Genomic DNA, 13229 nt, shown 5'->3' with positions numbered 1-13229 from the left:
AAATTATCAGATTTGAATGTTTTATTAAAAAATATTATTGTTGAACTATATAAGGAGTATAAAAATTATAAAATTAAAGATTGAATTATGAAGTAGGCAAAGAGACAGCTGAAAAGGTACCCAATAAAGATTTTTTTTTCTTTTTTTGTTGAACCAGCTTATTATTATTTAAGCTTCACCTCAATTTAAAAATATTGAACACCATATTATAATACTAGCAGATAATTAAAATATGAAAAAAATATTGAAAATTTCAAAATACAAATTATTAATGTATTTTAAATATGATTACGATAAATGTAATGTTTGGTATATTATGAAACGTTTTAATTATTTTTTCCATATTGTTTTATATGTTGCCTTCATGTCACTTTTTGTATAATGTGTTAAAATGATTTAATTTTTATTATAAATTCATTTATTTAAAATTATATATTTTTAAATTAATAAAATAATCAATTTTATTAAATAAATAAAAAAGTAGATCAATATCATAATCTCAACAAAAAGGATTACAAAACCTAAGTAGATTAATCACGTAAACAATAATTTTCCTTAAAATTATTCAAGATCGCAAACTAACCGATAAATAATGAAAATATAATCATATATGAAATAGTTGAAAAATTCAATCAAACAACTCATAAATATAGAAGGTATGATTGTCGTCACTGAAAGATAATTACAATCACCACCAACATAAAAAGAATATAACAATGATGTACATTGATAATTGACTTTATCTTGTGTAACATCCCAAATCTCAAAAATTAAATTCGATCGAATATGATTTTCTCAAATAAAATTCTTATTTTTAGTCAATGTTAAATTATTTTTGTTGTTTAGATCATCAAAAATCGTTGCGAATGACCATAGATCTACACAAAATTTCTCGATTTTCTCTGAGCAAAATACTTCCGTTCACCGTCAATGACCGTCCGATGGGGTCAATTCTGAGATATGTTGTTCTCGTCGTCAAGGGAAAACAAAACTCTTTGTCGTTTGGATCTTCCAACTGACACCTCCATTGACGAGAAATACCATCCTTCTCGCCTCGTTGGAGTTCCCTTTATCTTATTCTTGGTTTCTTTTCAATTTTTCTCTTTGTTCTTTCTTCGTTTGTTTTGGATGGCTCGATTGTTGGTCAAGACCACGTTGTTCACGATGAAAGCATGCGTTGTCGCACGTCGTCGTATGATGCTTTCAATGATAAAGTTGTTGCCGATAAAGGGGGAGGTTGATGGAAGCTGCCACTGGTGTCTGCTAAGCGCTGGCTGGGCTCACCTTCGATCGATCTCGAGTCGGATTGTTGGGCCTTGATCACCAATTGATTTTACTATTCTGGTGATGGGCCAGGCTCATAGTTGTGCACGGGTTTGGGTCGATGGATTTAACATAATTGTTTTAGGATTGAGGTCGATTTAGGGGTCTTGTTGTCATTTCCCCAACTCTCGATTTTAAAATCGAGACATACCCAAAAAAAATATCAATTTCGTGGCTCTCCAGTTATTTTGAATAAAATAATAATAATATAATTTAATAATTTTAACTTTAAATATAAAATACATATATATATAATTCTAATAGATCACTTAATATTTAAAACGAATTACGAAATATTCAATATAATAAAATTCGTAAAATATTTAATTCCATATTCAAAATAATCGTTTTCTTAAAAAATAAGTTGAATACATCTAAACATCGAAAATAATTTAGTTTTCACTAAAAATAATAATTTCATTCTAAAAATTCATATTCGGATTTACGTCTTTGAGATTCAAGATGTTACATCATAACTCAAGCGTGACTAATCTTGGGTGATTACGAGCATCTATCAATATGAGATAACCAGTTTGAAAGTCCAAATCATAGGTATACCAGTAAGATAGTCAAATTAACATTAATTACATAGATAACAGTAAATCTAACCCTAAAAAAATAAAAATATTTAAAAAGACAAAAAAATCACAAATTTCATTAAAAAGGTGAAAGACATATTAAATAAAATACCAAAAATTTTAAATATCTAAAAAAAAACTAATAAGATGTAAAAGAGAAACGAGAAAGAAGATTGAGAAGAACACAACTAAAGTCATAATAAAGTATAAATGACTCATATTAAGTATAGGATTATTATTATTATTATTATTATTATTATTATTATTATTATTATTATTATTATTATTATTTACAATGACATTATTGCTTGCTAAAATAATTATTGAATTTTTGTTGTTGTTGTTTTGTATATTTCCGAATATCCATTATTTACAACATTATTGCACATGATTCTTGCTTTATATTAGACTTGTTAAATCATTAAAAAATATTTTAATATTGATCACTATGTTATCACTATTCTAATCATTCTTTCTTTAAAATATATTTTTAAACAATAAAAGTATTCTAAAATATATTCGAGGTTTATAAATACTCTTTCCAATGATAATGTCTTTAAATTACGAACCTAAATATTTTAAGAATACAATCTTTAATATATATTAATCGTGTAAATTTTTTAATATATATATATACACGTAATTAGGAAACAATCTTTATGTATTAAATTTTAATGCAATAAGTGATTTTTTAATATATATACGAAGTGAGGTCTAATAGTTGTTAGTTAAAGCAACAAAGCAAGTAGAATTATTATTAGTTAAACAACAAAATCAGATTTATAATATTATAAAATTATTATTATTATTGTCGGAACAGTCTTTCGGTTGGGCCCAAAATTGGGCTTTGACTTGAATATAATGTGTTAGGAGTCGTCACCGATCATTTATTTTATTAAAAATAGTTGGTCGGATACCTTATTTCTTACCTGATCTGCGTCTTACCAGTGATATGTCGGATTCGGGAGTCGGTTACAGCCAAGGAAGGATTAGCACCCTTGAACTGTCCTTTCGGTACTACGTAATTTCCAGTTGTCATTAAGTAAGAGAATTGTAAATTTAACTTAAAAGGTAAAATAACGATCCAGATTGCTTACCTTAAATTGTTTAAAAGTGAACCTTAAAAATCAAGAAACGTGTTAAAAATAGGAAATGAATAAATAAAATTAAAATAAAAAAAATAACAAAGGAGTGAAACGAGTAAAGCAAAGATAAACTGGTGGTAAAAAAAAATAAAATGAAGAAAGAGGTAAAGAAAAAGAAAGTAAAGAAGGGAGTTAATAGAAAACAAGAATAAAGGTAAGTAAGATAAATAAATAGGAAAAAGGAAAATAGTAGGCAAAATAATAATACATATAATAAATGAATAAATACAAAAAGATATATATATATATATATATATATATATGAATATTAATAAACAAATAAACAAATAAAAATACAACGTATATACCTAAAAAGAAAGTAAAATATAAAAGAATATATATATAAATATAAAAATATTGAATGAAAAATGGAAGAAAATAGAAAAAATATAAATAATAAAGAAATATATACATATAAATAAAATAAAACGGATGAATGAAATAATAATAATTAAAACTTAAATACAAAGGGCCGAATTGAAATAAAAAATAAATTAGGGGTCGAAATTCAAAGCCAATTAACGTTAGTATTTACGCATTAGGGGGCAAAATTAAATGTTTTAAACATCAGAGGGACCAAAAGCAAGTTTACCCTTTTTAGAACAGAAACACGTGGATCTTGGGTAAAGAACGTGTCAAAACGCGGGCTGTATACTAGGTATATGGGTCAGATATAAAAGCCAAATTTTTGCCTTAAGGCTTCATTTTTCCTTTGCAAAACGAGATAGCCTCCCCCCAAATAAAAAATGCTCTCAATTGTTCTTGAGCCACGAAGAACATAGCCGCATTTCCAAATTCCGGCCACCCTAAGCCACCTCGACGGCCGCCGGTCATCGGCGGCAAAATCAAAATTTTTTTATTATTCGAAAGCCCTTTGAACCCCTGTTCCAAAAATCACGATAATTTTTACAAATCAACCTCAAGGAATCGTAGATCTAAGAAAATAACCTCGGTTCCCTTGTGTTCATCGGCCAAAAAATCTCGATCTTTGGTGTTTTCAAATCAGAACAACGGAACAAAAAAAAAAAGCCACATGCAGATCGAATAACACGCGAAGAAGAAAAAATGTACCTTTTATTTCGAATAAACTTTCGAAATTTTATAGATTTTTGCTCTTAATTTTCTTGTAGTTTCTCTGGTATTTTGGTGTAATCTCTGCTTGTATTCGTATCAACTCGTAGTGTTACAAACGAATGGATTACATGTATTTATAGCCTCAAATTTTAGCTATTTTTAGAGAGAAAGAGTCATAATGAAACTATGATTTGTTTGTTGCTCCTGTGAGATCCTTGCGTCGGAGAACTCGGGAGGTTGAGGCGTGTTGGTTACTGGCATCGCGACGCCGTGAGAGGCGTGAAGCACAAGGGCTTCGAACAAGCGCGCGCTAGGGTTTCCTACTGGTTTGCTGCTGCTGGGATACACACGTGGGTTTGTGTAGTTTGGGTCTGCCAAACGGGCTGCTGGGATGTTGGGCCACGTGTTTCATTTGTTGGGCCATTTGGATCTGTAGGGAAAAACAAACTGTAAATGTATTATAATTTATAATATAATAATATTACAATTTATAATTTCTACGATCAAAATTAAGTGTCTCCAGCTGCCCCTCTTTGCTCATTATCGTGTAATGAAAATAGAGCAGAGATTAAAAGACGCAAATTTCGGCCAAATCGAATGTCTTCTGTTATAGAGTTGAAATCCGAGTTTGAAACCGGTTTGTCAAATTAAATCACGAAATTACTCCCTCGTCGTGAGGTTGAGTTAAAACTGGAAAACTCTGAGCACGAAATCCTTTGTTGTGAAGTTGAAATCGAACTCAAAGTATTAGAAAGTAACTCCTGGATCGTCTTCTAGCTCAAGATACTTCGTCGTGAGGGTGAAACTTGTCCTGAAGACTTCGGTATTGCTGTGTCACAGATGACTCATTCGTCGTGAAGTTGGGTCAATCTGTTGGTGAAGTTGGAATTGTATATGGCCCCTTCGTCGTGAAGTTGAGCCAGGGAATTGAATATCCTTCGCCGTGAAGTTGAAATCCAACGTAGGTTGCTTTGTTTCGAGGCCAATATCCTTTGCCGTGAAGTTGAAATTGACTCTGACACTGGAAAGCTTATTGACAGACACTCCTTCTTTGAGTTGGATATCATTCGTCATGAAGTTGAAATCCAATCTAGAGATGGATGCTGCTTGTGTGCACGATTCACTTTCGTCGTGAAGTTGAAATCCAAGTAAGTTGTATTGCTCCGAGTCTAATATCCTCCGCCGTGAAGTTGAAATTGGCTATGGAACTGGAAAATTATTTGTTGACAGTCAGTCGCCCCTTCGCTGTGAAGTTGAGCTTGTGCTGTCTCGAGTCTAATACCCTTCGCTATGAAGTTGAATTTGACTTTGAATGAAACTGAAAAAGTTGTTTGTTGACATTCATCCGCCCCTTCGCTGTGAAGTTGAAATTGGCTCTGAAACTGGGAAGTTGTTTGTCGACAACCAGTCGCGTCTTCGTTGTGAAGTTGAGCTTGTGTTGTCTTGAGTCCAATATCTTTCGCTATGAAGTTAAAATTTGCTCTGAAAGTGGAAAGCCCCTTCGTCGTGAAGTTGAGCCTCAAATGACACGATATCCTCCGTTGTGGAGTTGAATCGTGGATGTATGGGTACGATATCCTCTATCGTGGAGTTGAAATCGTGGATGGCCTCTTCGTCATGAAGTTAAGCCTTGACTTGAATATCCTTCATCGTGAAGTTGAAATCCAAGTATTGTATATTGCGGGTGGACACGATTCCCTTCGTCGTGAAGTTGAAACCGTGGATGACCCATTTTTGTAAAGTTTGGCTTCGAGTTAGATCATTCATCGTGAAGTTAAAATCTACTCTCGAGCAAATTGTGTCGTTTTTTAGTCCAATATCATTCGCTGCAAAGTTGAAATTGGCTCTAGATAAAACTTGCAAAGATATGCGTATATGCGATGTTATGGATGCAATGCTCTTAGGTATGCCTAAAATGCATATGCAACATATGTTATTCTGGGCTCTGAAGAGAAATCTCGATCTCCGGTGGCCTGTCGTTGTTGACTCTTGATTTTGAAATCTTGAAGTTCTGATCTTTTATCTTGAATTCTTCAAATGTTTAAATCTGATGTGAATATTCTATTTGCTTCTTGATTTGGGAAATGCTTCCCGACCATCTCAAGTATGTGCATGAGCCTTGATCGGCTTCCGGGTGACTATACTTTTCAATGAATCTTTGTACAGTAATATGCGATTATCTTTTGCATAAGTAGATAAATCATTGAGTTTAAGTTCAATTCAAGATGCTCAAAAGGAATTGATTTAGAGAAAAGATTGTCTTTATTCATAAGGGAGAAAAAGAACAAATAATACATGACAAACATTTTGGAAAATGAATACATGATGAAGTATGAGATCTCGATAATGTGGGCATTTTGAGCTGAAAAGCCGTCAGGTGACTTTGAACACAACATTTGTGATAACTCTGTAAAAGGCTACATTTTGGGGCCCTTTAACTTAAGTTATTGAATGTCTAAAGGCTCATTTAGGACCATATAGATGTATTTAGAAGCATTTGGTTGCATGTAGTGGATTTCAGTTTGTTGTGGCATTTTATTTTTATAGCGGTGCTACTTTATGGGAAAGGTACTTGTCTGATGATGTGCAGGTATTGAGAGCAAGGAGAAGAGGAAAGAAAATGCCGTGACATAAGGAGATTGCTGAACAAAATAAATTTGCCGAGGTCAACCGGTATTTCGAAAGTGCTGTAAGTGCGAGAAGATATTTGGTGGGAGTTCGCTTGGATGTCTAAGTTTTATTTTCAATGAATGGTTGCTTTATTATGTTTTAATTTGTTTTGTTTATGAAACTTAATGCTTTGAGGTTGTAAGAGCTACGAGAGTAGTTTTTCCTTAGAAGGTGTTTAGGGTTTGAGAGAATGCCTAGGCAAAATATCTTTAGTCTTCGAGAGAAGCTTGGAAGAAACTACATAAACAAAGGGGTTCTAGAAAGTAACTAGACCTAATCCACCTTAGAGATAAGAATATGATTTCATTCAACTAAAAGGAGTAGAGCATAACCGATAGGTTAGATGTTAATGTTGCCGCAAAAAGGTATTGCCAAGACATATTCTGTTATCTGAACCAATAGGATCACTACAGGGGTTTACGCCAATCGATTTGCCAGGGCATCTTTAATCTGTCGAGTCCGTTACTAGAGATAGCTTAGGGAACTTTAGTAGACTCTGTCGGGCAGGTTAAGCATAGAGGAAATACCATTCAGAGAAATAGACTTAGGTTTTCCTAGTGACTCCCATCGCTCAACCCCATCGCTGCTAGTTGTGTGAGAAAACTAAAGTCCTATAAATTAAATCCAGTATTTGCATTCTTATTTTGCCTTGGCATTTCCATTTTGCTTGCATATTACAATTTCAATTACCGCAACATATCCATTTATTACCATACCACTATTCCATTTCCACAACATCCATCTCATTTTGCCAGAGCATGATCATTTGTACATACCATCACTAACTTTACTTAGGTGACAAAGTAAAGTGCCTTGAGATCTGCTTCTAGCAAATCCAATCGTTATTTAAAGATGCCCACAAATTTTACAAAGAGTGCGACAGATGCCAGCGCACTGGAAACCTTTCTAACCACCGGTCGTATTCTCATCGACTGTGAGAGGGGCGAACTGACTATGCGAGTAGCCGATCAACATGCCACTGTAAATGTCTTCCGATCACTTAAGTACATGGATGATTCTAAAGAATGCCAGAGCATTTTTTAAGTAGATACAGTAATTGCAAAAGAAGCAAATAAATTTTGCCATGACAATTTCATTCAACTGAATGATAATGAGAGGTGGCTGGAAGACTTAAAGGCCGGAGAGCCTAATGATTTTTCATCCGAGGAACAACAGGCTAGCTTTCTCAAGGCTAGCCCAGGTATACGCTTTGAACCTCTTAATTTCAAAGAGTTTGTTCCTCCCAAGCCCTCATTACATCATGCTCATAACCTAGAACTTAAGAATTTGCCACTGTATCTTAAATATGCTTATCTGGGTAGTAATGAAACTTTGCCTGTGATTATTTCCTCTGCCTTTACTCCTAACCAAGAATCAAGTTTGTTAAGTGTTTTGTCACATCATAAGAAAGCATTAGGATGGACGATAACAGATCTCAAGGGAATAAGTCCAACAATCTGCATGCACAAAATCCTGCTGGAAGAATGCCATGGCAAATACATAGAGCCACAGCGAAGATTGAACCCGATCATGAAGCAAGTTGTGATGAAGGAATTGCTAATTACAAGATGCCAGAAGTAGAACTTGGCATCATATTTAAAGTTATTTAAAGATGCCCACAAATTTTGCAAAGAGTGCGACAGATGCCAGCGCACTGGAAACCTTTCTAGACGACATGAAATGCCACTGCAAAATATTCTGGAGATAGAACTTTTCGATGTTTGGGGCATTGATTTTATGGGACCATTCCCATATTCTTTTGGGGATTTATACATTTTGCTTGCGGTGGATTATGTCTCGAAGTGGGTTGAAGCAATTGCTACACCGAGGAACGACTAGTAGACGGTGCTCAAGTTCCTTCACAAGAATATATTTACGCGATTTGGAGTACCGAGAGCCATCATTAGCGATGAGGGCACCCATTTCGATAATAGATTAATTGCCAAGGCATTGCAGAAATATGGAGTGCGACATAAGATTGCCACGGCATACCACCCATAACAAATGGGCAAGCTGAAGTGTCCAATCGTGAAGTCAAGCAAATCTTAAGAAAGTGGTAAACCCTCTAAGGAAAGATTGGTCCCCCAAGCTCGATGAAGCATTATGGGCCTATCGTACGACATTTAAAACGCCTCTGGGAATGTCGCCTTTTAATATGGTATATGGAAAAGCATGCCACCTCCCAGTTGAGTTAGAACATAAGACATACTGGGCAATCAAGAAGCTAAACTTTGACACACAACTTGCTGGGGAGAAATGATTGCTCAATTTTAATAAAATGGAGGAGTTTCGAGCATAAGCATATGAAAATGCCAAGCTCTACAATGAACAGACTAAGAAGTGGCATGACAAAAATCTTTTGCCACGTCATTTTCATGAAGGAAAAAAAGTATTGATGTTCAACTTAAGGCTCAAACTCTTCCCTGGTAAACTAAAGTCACGTTGGTCGGGACCGTTTGAAGTCTACCATGTTTATCCATATGGAGCTGTTGATATCAAGAACATGGACAATAGATCCATCTTTAAAGTCAATGGCCAGCGCCTGAAGGCTTACCAATGAATCCCACCTGCGCGTGACAAGTCGGCGCTACTCTTGCACGATGTCGACACGGGTCCGACATCTTAAGATGCCATGACATTTTAAATTTACTGTTGTGCATAAATAATTTTTACTCTACCATTATTTTAGTCTTTCTCATTTTTACTCTACCATGACATCACGGGTCCGACACGTGAAGAGTATGGAGGAAGCTTGTGAAAGTTGGGCGGCAAAAGTGAATAGTAAAAGGAGGGAACTTTTTCACTTTTACCTAGGATTAATTTTTTAACTTTTAATCATTGTTTTCTTCCCGCCTAGACCCCACCGTTTCGTTTTTTATCCCCCACATAATCTCATTTCTTGTTTTTATCTTCATTTCCTCTTCACTTTTCTCTTAACTTTTTCTATCTCATCATATTCTATCTCATTTTCTCATTTGTTGTTGGGGTTGAAGGTAGAAAAGGGGAAGGAAAAAGTGGCATCCACATCCCGCGTTTCACCATCTCCACATGCCAAGGAAAATTCCGATGCCCTGGAACAGGTAGTCCAATGCACTCAAGATCATGTCGGGCAGCTGTCTGACAAACTGATGATATATTTTGCCTATGCCAAACGCGAGATGAATTTCTCACCAGTGTCTTGATGGAATTCATCCCGCACACGAACTTTACCATTCCTGTCTTCCCGGACGTACTCGTGCCATCGAATGAGGATGTCGAGGCATCTGCAGAAGCACCTCATCCTGCCTATACAGATGCCCCTCAATCGCATGGTATAAAGAGTCCCCAATCTACTGAACCTGAAGAGTCTGCTGACGCTGAAGAGACTGATGACCCTGAACCCATCCATGTTGTAGCACCCAATACAGATCAAGAAGCCAACCTCTAACTCGCTAATATCCCGGAGCCAGCACAACTTGTTGAACCTTTGGCGGCAGAACACCCTGAAGTACCACAACCCACTGAGTCAACCGAGAGTCACAATCCGAGATGCCACGGCAAGCTCCTTTGCGTAGGAGTCGACATCGCCTTAGGAAGGCATCTCAGTATCAAGAGCCCTCTCTTTCAACTGTTCCCGAAGGACACAACACTCCTCCAACCGCACTTGTGTCTGACTCAGAGCATTCCAGCCCCGTCAAGTTGAGAAAGAGAACTCGTCGCGCAACTGCTGCACCAGCACCCGCTTAAGTCAAGGTACATTGCATTCATAGCATATAATTTAGCTTCCTTAGTTTTAGTAAGCATTGAGGACAATGTTTTTCTCAAGTTTGGGGGAAGTAGGTTCTCGCATCATTGCATGATAGTAGTAGTAAAATACATATGCCATGACATTAGTAATTGCCTAAATAGTTTTCTGGAATTAGTTAAGGACACCCAAGGATGATGAATTCTTGATGGCTAGAATATAATGTACATGACTGGTTCAGGATGATAGAACAAACTCTAGGACTTACTTCTTTGAAACCCTTTAATACACGATTGTATGTTTTCCATGCTTGAGAAACTTAGAAATTTTTTTAAGAGAATTCTAAATGTCGTGGCATAAAATTTTGAATGATGAAAAACCTACTAAAAATATTTGATGAATGAAGTTATGAATAAATGCCTCGGCATATCTGTAGAGGGGGTACTCCGCTATGCCATGGCATATGAGTGAATAAAGTAGTTACGGGATGACTTTACCTGACTAGCTCAGGGGTGGAAGGTATGCTCCCTTTCACCTAGAGTGTGGGATGGTAGAGTGATAGGCTGACTCCCCTTGTAGCAGATTTAAAGAAAAGAAAGCAAGGTAGGAGTAAATTTTGTGAATGCCATGGCAAATTAAGAAAGCTTGCGTAAAAAATTTTAGGTTTGTTAAGCATGGACTGGATATAAACACGCACACACTCACACAAAGAATCTTGCCGTAGGGACAGTACTAGATTTTTTGACCTAGTCTAGCATGTTGAAGCCATATGTGCTGAGGGCTGAAATTTTATTCCATGAAACTATTTGGCTTCTGAACTTGTCTTGATATTTTTGTTTTGCTTATTACTATCCATTGCTTGAGGACAAGCAATAGCTTAAGTTTGGGGGTGTGATAACTCCGTAAAAGGCTATATTTTGGGACCTTTAACTTAAGTTATTGAATGTCTAAAGGCTCATTTAGGACCATATATGCATTTAGAAGCATTTGGTTGCATATGGTGGATTTCTGTTTGCCGTGGCATTTTATTTTTACAGCGGTGCTACTTTATGGGAAAGGTACTTGTCTGATGATGTGCAAGTATTGAGAGCAAGGAGAAGAGGAAAGAAAATGCCGTGACATAAGGATATTGCTGAGCAAAATGAATTTGCCGAGGTCAACCGACATTTCGAAAGTGATGTAAGTGCGATAAGATATTTTTAAAGTCAGTTGTATCCAACTATCCGAGAGCTCTGCCTGAGAAATCACCTCGAAAATCCGCCTGGAGGGATCAGCACTCTGCCCGCCGGTTCTGCTGATGACGTCGCCTGACCCTGCAGATCCTACCTGTCCTTGGGCTTCTGTCACGGGATTATGCCGGTCACTCAGCCAGCTACCTAGGCTGTATCATCACTTGTCCTGCCTGACTCCCAAGTAAAGTTAACCATGGTTTGGGGATGTCAACTCTTATTTCAAGGTTTAATTTTCCCCTATAAATAGAGGATAAAGCCACATTATTGAGGACTTTAGTTCCACCCGGTTTTGAGCCTAAAAAGTTAGAGTGAGAAGGTCTCACCTCTCTCAGTCAAGCCATCTTGCTGTGGTATTTCTCCTTGACTAGCAGAAGGGAGTGGCGTTCTGAGCGTTCGAGAGGAGCCAGTCCACTGGATATCTAAGTTTTATTTTCAATGAATGGTTGCTTTATTATGTTTTAATCTGTTTTGTTTATGAAACTTAATGCTTTGAGGTTGTAAGAGCTACGAGAGTAGCTTTCCTTAGAAGGTGTTTAGGGTTTGAGAGAATGCCTAGGAAAAATATATTTAGTCTTTGAGAGAAGCTAGGGAGGAACTACATAAACAAAGGGGTTCTAGAAAGTAACTAGACCTAATCCACTTAGAGATAAGAATAGGATTTCATTCGACTAAAAGGAGTAGAGCATAGCCGATAGGTTAGATGTTAATGCTGCTGCAAAAAGGTATTGCCGAGACATATTCTGTTATCTGAACCAATAGGATCACTGCAGGGGTTTACGCCAATCGGATTTGCCAGAACATCTTTAATCTGTCGAGTCCCTTACTAGAGATAGCTTAGGGAACTTTAGTAGACTCTGTTGGACAGGTCTGAACCAATAGGATTTCCAGAACATCTTTAATCTATCGAGTCCCTTAGTAGACATCTTTAATCTGTCGAGTCGCTTGCCATTTCCATTTTGCTTGCACATATACAATTTCAATTGCCACAACATATCCATTTATTACCATACCACTATTCCATTTCCACAACATCCATACCATTTTGCCACAGCATGATCATTTGTATATACCATCACTAACTTTGCTTAGGTGATAAAGTAAAGTGCCTTGACAAACCTATTTGATTTCCCCAATTCCATGTGGAGACGATACTCTACTTATCACTTTATTACTTTTTGATTGTGTATACTTGCACACACATTCGCACTCATTTATAGTACCCACAGAGAGCGGACACTTTGCCAAGGGATATTTGAAAATGCGACAACGTTCTGGAGAGTGCAACATTTCTCCGACTTGTTGAGTTTGTAGAAGATTCGGATGCTGGGATGTTTTCACTGTCAATATCTAAATCGCCCTTTTCGGGTTTTCAACTTGGACCCATCCTTGGTTGTAAGACGCCCTTTGCGGGTTTTCATCTTGAACCCACCTTATTTTACTTTTTTTTCTTTGTTCTTTTTCTCTTTTTTCAATTTAGGGACCT

This window comes from Hibiscus syriacus, unplaced genomic scaffold (genome assembly GCF_006381635.1).
Source record: "Hibiscus syriacus cultivar Baekdansim isolate YM2019G1 unplaced genomic scaffold, ASM638163v2 tig00000059_pilon, whole genome shotgun sequence".
In the NCBI taxonomy this organism is placed as follows: domain Eukaryota; kingdom Viridiplantae; phylum Streptophyta; class Magnoliopsida; order Malvales; family Malvaceae; genus Hibiscus; species Hibiscus syriacus.
This window is presented reverse-complemented; position numbering follows the sequence as displayed.